This window comes from Cornus florida, unplaced genomic scaffold (genome assembly GCF_030987335.1).
Source record: "Cornus florida cultivar Cherokee Brave unplaced genomic scaffold, ASM3098733v1 CherokeeBrave_3.0.0_Hap2_Chr05, whole genome shotgun sequence".
Lineage (NCBI taxonomy): Eukaryota > Viridiplantae > Streptophyta > Magnoliopsida > Cornales > Cornaceae > Cornus > Cornus florida.
This window is the reverse complement of record NW_026775575.1, coordinates 112,011,811-112,023,162: the sequence shown is the minus strand read 5'-3', so window position 1 is coordinate 112,023,162 and position 11,352 is coordinate 112,011,811. Positions and strand designations below refer to the sequence as shown.

The window sequence follows — 11,352 nt, the reverse complement described above, 5'->3', positions numbered from 1 at the left end:
TGAGAAAAATGCAACCTAAATGAATAGACCAAACACATATATGAGAAAGAAAAATATATAGAAGTAGAAACAAGAAGCTATGAGAAAGAAAAATATATAGAAGTAGAAACAACAAAAATATATAGAAGTAGAAACAAGAAGCTATGAGAAAGAAAAATATATACAAGTAGAAACTACAAGTTTACTTGAGGGGACAAAATTGTGGGACAAAAATAGTTTATTCATTTTTATAAAGTATGTATCATTGGACTCTAATCCAGATGGTATAAGCTCTCCTCTTTTTAGAGTGGTTAAATGTATGACCTCCAATAGGAGCAAATATATATAGCGGCTTGAACTTTGAATAGAGACTGGTATATATAATTTTATTTATTTTTCTTGTAAATGTCGGTTCATTCATTTTTATTAACACGGGGAACATTAGAGTATTTTTCTCTTTTTTTTCTCTCTTAAATTAATATAATGTATAATTATATGTGTGCATATATAGATGAAGTAATGATGTCGTGAGGGAAACACTACAATAATAATAAAATTAAAAGTTTGTTTTAAAATATCCGAGCCATGGATTAATTCCTCGATTTCTATTCAAATTAATAAGAATTAGTCTGTGGATGAGCCGTGTTTTGGTTCATTATTTACCCTTTAGCCTCCAGGTTTTCTTTGTAATTTTCTTTCCTTTTTGAACTTTTGGAATGGCAATTTTTGAAGAAGTCTTCTTCATGCTTATTTTAAATTAAGAATTTTGAACACTTCCATTCGGTATAAATAAATGCTTGTCATCATCATTCATCAAGACATTACACCAATTGGTGTCTCCATGCTTTAATTAAGCTTTTAAGTCCTTGATATAACTATTTACAAGCTTTGACCATCTTGATTGTCAAATTCCTATTGTTGAATGAGTAATGATATTTGTACCGATTTGTTGTAATGAATTACCTAATCGAAAGACATAGGTTAACAATTCACTATAACAAATCGCATAAATAAAGAAGTGGGGTCATTCACTTACATTTATTATGTATAAAAAATCAATCTGAAACATTCGGTTAAATAATTCACTGTAACAAATCGGTGCAAGTATATTACTCTTATTGAATATGTGTGTGTGTATATATTTTTTAGTTGGTATTCACACATCCCTTCCAAGAAATTATTTGTCCCCCTGAAATCTAATGGTTCATGAGATACCAAGGTCAAAATCATTTCCAACTAGACCAACCTCTTAAGATTATATATATATATATATATTAGCATCAATAATTATTTTAATACTACACTGAAAAGCTATTCTAAATCTTTTAAGGATATCAATAGGAAGGAATATAACATATCAACTGATAATGGTGACCTGAAGGGAAAATTTACTACAATGAATATTATGTGCATAACTTCTACGGTGAAATTAATAAACATTGGAAATATTGAATAAAATATAAATAAAATAGATTTAGTAAATTTGGTAGACTTGATAAACATGTGTATAGACTTTCTTAGAGTTGATATGTCCTTTTCCCAACATCAACTCCAATAAACTCAAGGCTGCTAGAATTTTTTGATAAAATTGTAATATTTCTTAATTTTTTTCATTTTCTATTTTTCTTGAATTTTTCGTTCATGCAAGGGTATTCTCGTCTTTTCTTGTTGTGCGTGCCGAACACCGTGGAGTGTGCCGATTGTGTCCGAGAGTTGATTAGGACATTTCATTGACTCCAGGACTCTTTGAGATGTAAGGTTGTCATTTTTGCGTTTTTTCGTTTTTTGGACTGAACGGTCCCATGTAGGATCCATTACCGGAATTGTTGCATACGAGAATTTTAGTTGAGTCCATTTGCATCCTATGCATTTTATTTAATGTGTTTTATGTGGTTGTGGATTGTTATGTATATGTGTGTGTGTGCACACGCGCGTATTTGTGGTTTAAGTTAATAAAAAAAAAAAATCTTATTTTAAAGATGGGATCCACATTTTTATTTTTAGAAAATGGGCCAAGAGGCCATTTCTTGGCCTCACAAATTTTCTTTTTTCTTTTTCCTTCTCTATTAAGCTTCAAATCTCAATTTCTCTCAAACCATTGAATGATTTTTGATGCGGTTTGTGGCAAATTAAAGAGCACGGTGAGATCTACACATCCATATAAGCAATTTCAGATTTGATACTCTCTAGGGATTCCGGTTTTGAGACCTATTTTAGGGATTTTTCATCATCCTTGAGTTAGGGGTTTCTAATTCCCAATTTCTTATTCCTTTGTGAGTCAATTTCTTGTTAATTATTGCTAACATATTTAATTGGAGTTAATTAACCCTAGAATGATTTTATTGTGGTGTATAAAGTTCTTGATTTTATGTGTTAATTGATGTATATGAAAAACATGCTTAAATGTTGATTTCCTATACCTATTATATTACTAATTGCTAGAAATGATGTATGTAAGCATGTATAATTTTTTTTAGAATTTCTTGTGAAGCATGTCTTATTTAAATTGTTTGCCTTGAAAATGATATAATTGTTGTAATATAAACTTTATGCTTATATGTGTTGATGGTATTATGTGAGAAGCATGCCTAAATGTTAATTTCCATGCCCTGGTGTTTATTATTTTCCTAGAAATTTCTATGAAGAAGCATGTTAAATTGTGAAGTGTAAATTTCCTCTATTTTCATACTATTGGAAAAATACATGACATGCATCCATAGCATTGGGCATGAAAGAAAAGGGGAAAGTATTTTGAAATGAAAGTGAAAGGGATTTTTTGGGAATTTTTTTATTTTGATATAGTTTTTGAGAAAACCAGGTCGTTGCGGAGTCACCAAAGGGCCGTGGTGTTAATATAGCCTAGAGGGAACTAGGGAGAGTACCTTAGCGTGGTTGAGCTATCTGGCCCCTAATGACGCCGCGGAGATACCAAATGTCAGGGACAGTAGCCAATCCTTCTCTCGTGTCGTTACGGAGTCACCAACGGACAGATTATATTAACAGTTTGAAAAACAATAGATTTGAATTTTGAAAATGGGGAGCGACATACATAACATTGCATATTATGGCATGGTATTGTTTATTTGAAATTGGAATTTATGTTGTATTCTTTTCCGGCATAGCATGACCCCTATCCTCTATTCCTATTTTCACTGGGTCACAAGAAGTGTGTCTTAGGCACTACCTACTAAGCAATTTGTTCACCCTATTACATTTAACATTTTTCGGGACACAGATGGCAAGTGGCGGACAACGCTCCTCCACAGGGTTCAATGGGTTAGTAGACCGTTTTGATATACTTTATAGCTATAATCTTATTTTATTATTTATTTATTTATTATTACTTTTTTTATATATAAATCCGAAATGACACGTATAATATGTATTGACGTTGGAAAGAATGGTGTTGTCCCTAGTTGACATCGGGTTCGGTTAAGGACCCGGCTAACGGTTCGGACCTACGGATTCGAATCGTTACAAAAATACATGCATTTTTTTATTATTAAAAGAATAAATATCAGTATGTGGTCCATGAAGCTGTTTGATAACTTAATTTAGTAATTAATTCCAAATGATTTAGCACTATAATAATTAAGTGTGTTTGATAGAGCAATTTGAATATCACTTAAAATGGGATAAAATTATAAGTGTCAGGAATATCAATTATCGCTGAATTCTTCTAAAAATATATTTATTTTTTAATTACTACTTATAAACATCAACAACCAATTCTTCAATGATTTAAATATCATTTGAAATGAAAATTAGCTTAAACGGTATGATAGCAAAGAGATTTGCATAGCTATGTTAGAAGCAATATTATGAGCGTATGAATGCTTCTTTGAACTTTATAACAAAAATAATAATTTGGAAATGGAATAAGCTTTTATTTCAATCAGTCATGATTGGTGAGTCTTGTGATTTAAATTGGCTACTTGAGCAGTTGGGCAAGAATTGGTGCATCAAAAAAAAAAAATTCAATTGCTTGGAATTTTCCATAGCCAGCCATGCATGAAACTGACGTTTGACTTCACCTTTTCTCTTGCTATAAATAGCAGCACTATTTGCAAACTTAATCTTTTACACCAATGTATATACGTTATAAGAGTGACTATAATGATATGACTCTTTCTTACTTTTAGGTCGCAATGAACACAATCTAAACTTGGATTGGCTAACAAGAAAGAGAATAAGCTTAGGAATAGCAAAGGGTTTAGCATATCTTCACGAGGAATCAAGGTTGAAAATCGTTCATAGAGACATTAAGGTTACCAATGCGTTGCTTGATAAGGATCTGAATGCTAAGATATCTGACTTTAGTTTGGCCAAACTTGATGAAGAAGAGAACACCCATACCGAGCAGCACTAGAATTGCTGGAACAATGTGAGTTTATATCCATCACTTTTCCGCCTTCTATATTGTTCTTTGCATCTATTCATACCTTATTAATTGCTCAATTTTTCATGCACTTTCTATTTTTTATTTTTCAGAGGATGCATGGCTCCTAAATATGCATTGAAAGGTTATTTGACAGACAAAATAGATATTTACAGCTTTGGAATCGTTTTATTAGAGATTGTCAGTGGGGAAAGCAATACAAATGACAGGCCAAAGGAGGAGTTTGTTTACCTTCTTTGGGTAAGCTTTCTTTTTGGAGTTCTCCTCTTTCGAGTCTTTTGGTTTATATTTCTATGGGCAAGCCCCGGTTGCTACATTGTGACTTAAAGGTTAGAGGTTCAAAACTGCAAACAGCCTATACCCATGCGGAAGTAAGGCTGCATACATCTGTCCCTTTCCAGACCTCGCAATGGCAGGAGCCTCCCGTAACTAGCCCTTTCGGTTTACACTTCTAGAGCTTGCTCTTGTTTCTCCAATTCTTAAATGTCTTCAGATGAAAAGGCTTCAAATATAATGATTCTTTTTAGATTTTTTATAAAAGTGCTTAAATCAAAACTTTAAATTAAATTCAGTGGAAAAACTTTTATAAACTGTTCAATCTCACATGACCACGATATTTCAAAATGATTTTGTTTTTTGAATGATGACAGACAGTTTTTTTTTTTTTTTGGTTGTGATGAAAATAGACATAAAGGAAATTGATAATTGAATCAGATTCTGCTTGAATGAGAGTAGTATACTAAATTCAAATGCATTTCCTACATTTAACTGACTTTTGTTGGTCTGCGTGATGTGAAGATGAAGTTTCATCAAAATCCAAAAAAAAATATATGTTTTTAGAAAAGAAAAACGAGATTTTTTTTCATTCTGAATAGCTTTATGATGGAAATGCTTTTGTTTATTTCTTTTACATATCTACTAATTTTATGAGTACTTCATGTTTTATAGTTACTCAGTTGGAGGTTGCATAGGATAATTAAAGTTGTATTTGTTTCTCCTTGGCATTGCAGGCTTATGTTCTGCAAGAGCAGGGAAATCTTTTAGAACTTGTGGATCTGAGTCTCGGTTCAAACTACTCAAAAGAAGAGGCACTGAGGATTTTAAACTTGTCTCTTTTATGCACCAACCCATCTCCCACCCTTAGACCATCCATGTCTTCTGTGGTGAGTATGCTTGAGGGCAATAGCCCAGTCCAAGCACCGATAGTGAAGCATAGTTCAGAGAACGAGTACTTGAGGTTTAAAGCCTTTGAGAAGCTGTCATAGGACAGCCAGACACACGTTTCGTCATTCTCTCAGGACAGTCTGGTGCAGAAGAGCATATCAATGGATGGGCTGTGGATTGATTCCTCCATTTCCATCCAAAGTAATAGGAATGGTTTTATGAAGGAAGAAACTTCATCAAGAAAGCTTCTTTCAGATCTTTATGATGTGAATCTACACTGATTAACGAATATGTGATGTGTAACTATGGCGCTTTGAAATTATGTTATGTGAACTTTGTGCATGTTCTTTTCTTTAATTGTATTTATGATGTTTAAAGATTATGTACAAGGAATTCAAATGCCTATACGTATATGTGTTTTTTTAGCATCAATAACTATTTTTAATACAGCATTGAGAATCTATACTAAATCTTACAAGGATATCAAAACATGGACCATCATATTGACAATGGTGAACGGAAGGGGAAAAAGGTACTTCAATGAATGTTATAGGCATAACTTCTATGGCAACAAAATGAAAACTGAAATGAAATAAACATTACAATTATAGAATACCTATATATATATATAAATGTAGCGTTCAAATAATGCAAACCTAAAATAATATCTATTCAATTGTTGGAGTTGGTCGTTAGGAGGGGCTTTGGCATCAATTGTTTGAATTGACATGAGTGGTGTATTTGGACCAATTTACTCTTTATTCTCAGGAATGCTTTTACATTTTTGGAATTTTCCACAGCCAGCCATGCATGAAAGCAGTGTTATTGATTAATCCAACTGCTATATTGCAAAAAAAATAATAATAATAATAAGACGAACTTTCGCATCCGAGAGGTCTAATTTTTAATTTTTGGAATTTTCAAAAATAAAAAAAAAATTAAACCCAACTGCTATAGCTTTTGAAGTTTTTGAAAAGTATGCATGCATGTTTCTATCCCAAACTCCAAGTGGCAGGTGGAAGCCAATTTTTGAGAGTGTGATTGGATAGGGGGTTGATTTGGTTACACCGCCTTCTCTCCTGGCGCCACAAACTTTGAGAATAACAAAAGACTACAAGGCAACATTGTCACACACAAATTTCCTTTATTTTACAGCTACCACTTTTTCAATTGCTTGTAATATTCCATAGCCAGCCATGCACGAAACTGATGTTTGACTTCTTCACCTTGTGAAAAATAATAATAAGAATCGGCCTAACTGACTCTTGCTATAAATAGCAGCACTATTTGCAAAATCATTCAATGTTTCTCTATACTCAAGTTTGCACATAAAAGGTAAATAATCCACCACAATTTAATATAGTAGATCTACTTGATTAAATGATTGGATTTAGCCAATCATGCAATAAAATAAATATGAACTTCAATCCATCACCTTTTGTATCCCATTCCAAACTCAAAAATTTATAATTAAAATATGGACTTTGAATGTGACAGATGCTACCTCAGGTAAAACTCATACCATTTCTTTTTTGTAATTTTACAACATAAAACACTTTGATAAATAATTTAGATGAAATTATTTGTCATTTAAAAGACGTAGAACCTCAAAATAAAGCTCACACTCATATAAATGATAAAGTAAAAGATACAATAGTCTACCAACACTTATGCTTTCAAATGAATCAAATTATAATCTTCTCTGCTCTTAATTACATTTCATAAATATTTATACATACATTTGCGGGCTTTATTCAGCTTGAAAAGTGGGGGTAGACAAATAATTTGTAAATTAGCGAATTCGATCCGATTTGTGCGAATCGGATTGAATTGCTACACCCACGGATTGATGGCAGATTCAAAAAAATTGAATCTGTAGCTCACGGATCAAATTACGAGTTGGACTATTAAAAATTCAATCTGAGAGTTCGATCCGATTCAATCCATGAGATTTATATATATATACATTCAAAGAATGTATTAGTTAATTTAATAATTGATGATCATTTAATGGTCTCTAAAAATGTATTAATTAATGATTATTTAAATATATGAATTAATGTTTAAAAATTGAAATTTCATCTATTGGGTTATAGTTAATAAATAAATAATATTCGACTATTTAGGAAAAAAACTCCAATTCGCGAATTTAATTCGATTTGATTTATCATTTAACGGATTCAATCCAATCACAAATAGATAATAAATTTAAATATTTTTAAATTGTTAGAGAGCTAATTGAATTAAAACTAATGCCTTATTTAATTCGATGAGTGACCACCTTGGTTAAAACATAATTACCGACCTACACAAGCCACCCTCTTTGACTTGTGCACCTAACAGTCTCCAAAGCATTTAATGTGGTTGCAGTTTGTCTACAAAAGGCATCAACTTTTTCCCGCGGTTCTTTGAGGTACAACTTTAACGCGTTTACTCAAAATGATGAATTAAAAATTAGACCACAGTCTTTTGCTCCTCTTTTAGGAATGCTTTTAGACTCTTGGAATTTTCCACAACCACGTGCATGAAAATAATGTTCAAAGGGTCGTTTCACTGGCATTTCTGGGTAAATATCATCTTTAAATATTTTTTAAAAATAATTATTACTCATATTATAAATTTTTATTTCATTTCTTATTACCACCTTAACCTTAGTTGAACAGTTCTGACATGATATAAAATGACTTAATCACCGATCCATTAATTTAAAAAATTAAATTAAAAGACTAAAATGCCTTAAAAAATTATAAATATATATATATATATATACACATACACACAGATATATATATATATATACATATATACACACACACACACAAACGTTACTCACAGAGAAATAAAAAACACATAGGATCATTTACTTCCAACAATTAGAGATATCAAAGATAATAATCACATGAGGGAATGTGCTTCCAAAATGATGATGAAACAAGTAAAGACCATAAATCACAATTCTTAGTTAAAAGAATTCAACAATTATATATATATAGTAGACTTCCAAGTGGGTTTGATTCAGTTGAAATTCTTAATTAAAACAATTCTTTATTAAAAGAATTGCAAAGATGATGAAACAAGAATTCAGCAATTACTTCTAATCCTTGAAAAGCAATTACTTCTCGGTAGTCTTCCAAGTGGGTTTGATTCAGTTGAAGTTGTAGATCTGTCTTCGAATCTGATCAGTGGGTTGTTGCTCTGAATTTCACCGGAGGCAACAATCTCCACTACTTCACCGTCTCCTACCACAGGCTTTCCGGCGAAATTCCGTCGGAATTCGCAGACAAAATTCCGGCAAACGCCACTCTTGATCTGTCATTCAACAATTTCATCGGAGAGATTCCAGAATCACCTGTTTTCTTCAAATATTTTTAATCCGTTAGAAACTAATCGAATTAAGATTGATATCTAATCCTTGCTAAAAACACAATTACCGACTTACACAAGTCACCTACTATGACTTTTGCACCGGCCAGTATCCAAAGCATTTTATGAGGTTGCATTTTGTCTACAATACAAACAAAACGCATCAACTTTTTCCCGCGGTTCTTTGAGGTACAAGTTCAACGCGTTTACTCTGATGAATTAAAAATAATAACAAACTTTTGGTAACCGAGTTGTCTAATTAGACCACTTTGCTCCTCGTAGGAATGCTTTTAAACTTTTGGAATTTTCCACAGCCCACATGCATGAAAACAATTGTGCATGCATTTTCCCTTCAAGTGTCACGTGAAACCAATTTTCGAATAAGATTCAACATGGTAATAAATATATTTTGATTATGATTGAATATGTATTTCGTACACGTAATTACAAGATAAATTTAAAATTAATGCAATTATATACAAATTACATCTAAGTTCACAATTCGATTTAAGTTAACCCCTTATCAATTATCAATGGGCATCGGTTTCGTTAAGGCATAGATATCTCTGTTCATTAATTATTGAAAAAAAAAAAAAAATTACGAATCTTATTATGGAAGGAGATGAAAGGGTTCGTCGTCACTCACAGTTAGCATTTGTGTGTGTAAGTATTTATTTAATTTCATGTTATTAATTAAAAATAAATGAATTGGTGATTTGAATTATTGAGAATTTAATTACATCTTTTGATCCAAATATATAATTTTTTTTTTTAAGTAAAAAGAAAAACAAGTTGACTATGAATATGCATGCATGGTAAGAAAATTATGATATATATATGTATGTATATAATGTATTCGCTCAGTTCCCACTCTAAAAAAGCAATGCTAAGAGTTCTTGTGCATTCAAAGTTCAAACTGAGTGCATGACTTTACAAAGAAGAAATTAAGTGCATCATGATGGCTATGTATCATCTACAACTGCCGTGTCTTTATTATGCATACTTTTCATAGACAAAAGGAAAAATATACGGAGTAATATAAAATTAAGAAAAAAATTAATGGTTTCATTTTATTATCTATTAAATACTTATAGGCTATAGCTCAGCAAATTTACATAAATACAAAATTATGTATATATATATATAAAGTGGTGTTCAACTGCTCACTAATGAACAGAAAATATTATAGTCACTTTTAATTGTAATTTTAATACAATTAGTTAATTAATTTTATTTTCTCTATTTTAAGAAACTTATTCATTCTTTTTATTACCATTAAATATCATTAAGGTAAAATAACAAACCTAGATACTTCATTAAAGAAAATAAAAATGAATTTAGCTACTCTTCTATGGATTCCAATAGTTTAGATTGTTAGTTCATAGTGGAACTCATCTCTCTTGGCTTCGATTGCATATCAGATTGGGTTAAGTGCAAAAAAAAACCTGATATATAGATTTTGTGTAAAACTAGTCCCTACTTTTTAAAATGTGCATGCAAGTCCACAAAATTAAAAAAAGATGCATAACCGGTCCCTCTAACCACTTTTTACAAAAAGTAAAATTAAAAACTCCATTTTACCCTTTTGTTTTCCATTTTGCCCCTCACCATTTGTGCATAAAAGGCCCTCACCAATTGTGCATTTAAGGACCCCGAAAACTGCTAGCTGTCCATTTTCATGCCTCTGCCTACCCATCCGCATCATGTAACCCAATTGGATGTTCAAGGAACAAACAGATCAGTGAATGAATCACCCCTATGTTAAAAAGCATTCTCCTGAAATGAATATTATTCATGGTACAAGCAGAAAATTTCCTTATATAAGAAGTTTTTGGATCACATCCGAGCAATAATGATTCTTAAAGCCATTATTGACATTATTTATGCATGTTGCAAGCATCATGAATAATTCGAAAGTTATTTAAATAGTTTGAATGATTGTTTATGCTTTTCCCCCTTCCTTTCCCCAGCATAAATAATGCTGGCTGGGCTTGTACTTTCAGAGCAGCAAATGTTTGTTATCTAATCTCAATTTGTTACCATTTGCAGGGCTGGATCTTTCATTCTTTCATAGCTAATAGGAACCTTCTTGATGGTATCTGTTGTCCCACCTATCGTTGGAGAATGGATTGAGTCTGCTAAATACTCTAGAACTGGAATGGGGGGTACTTGTACAACTCATATATGTTTATGGGTTTGTGACATGCATATCTTATTTTACCTTCTTCTTTTTTTCTCTTTTGTTTTCCTTCCTGATAAATATTTTACTTTAATTTTTTTAATGAGCCAGATATTTTATTGAGGAACACGGTGGATGGAGCATAGGGTTAAGTGCTGGCATGTCATTTAATTAAGTTTTTGGTTCTTTTTTTACTGTTGGTCAAAAGAGAAGGTGATGAGAGAGAGGAGAGAAGACCAAGTCAAAAAAAAAAAAGGGCGAACCCTAA

At 31.7% G+C, this 11,352-nt stretch overlaps 1 pseudogene; it reads left to right on the top strand.

Annotated features, from left to right (window-relative positions):
* Positions 1–1,991: 1,991 nt before the first annotated feature.
* Positions 1,992–5,987, top strand: LOC132308642 (probable LRR receptor-like serine/threonine-protein kinase At1g53440; annotated as a pseudogene).
* The last annotated feature ends 5,365 nt before the right edge of the window (positions 5,988–11,352 follow it).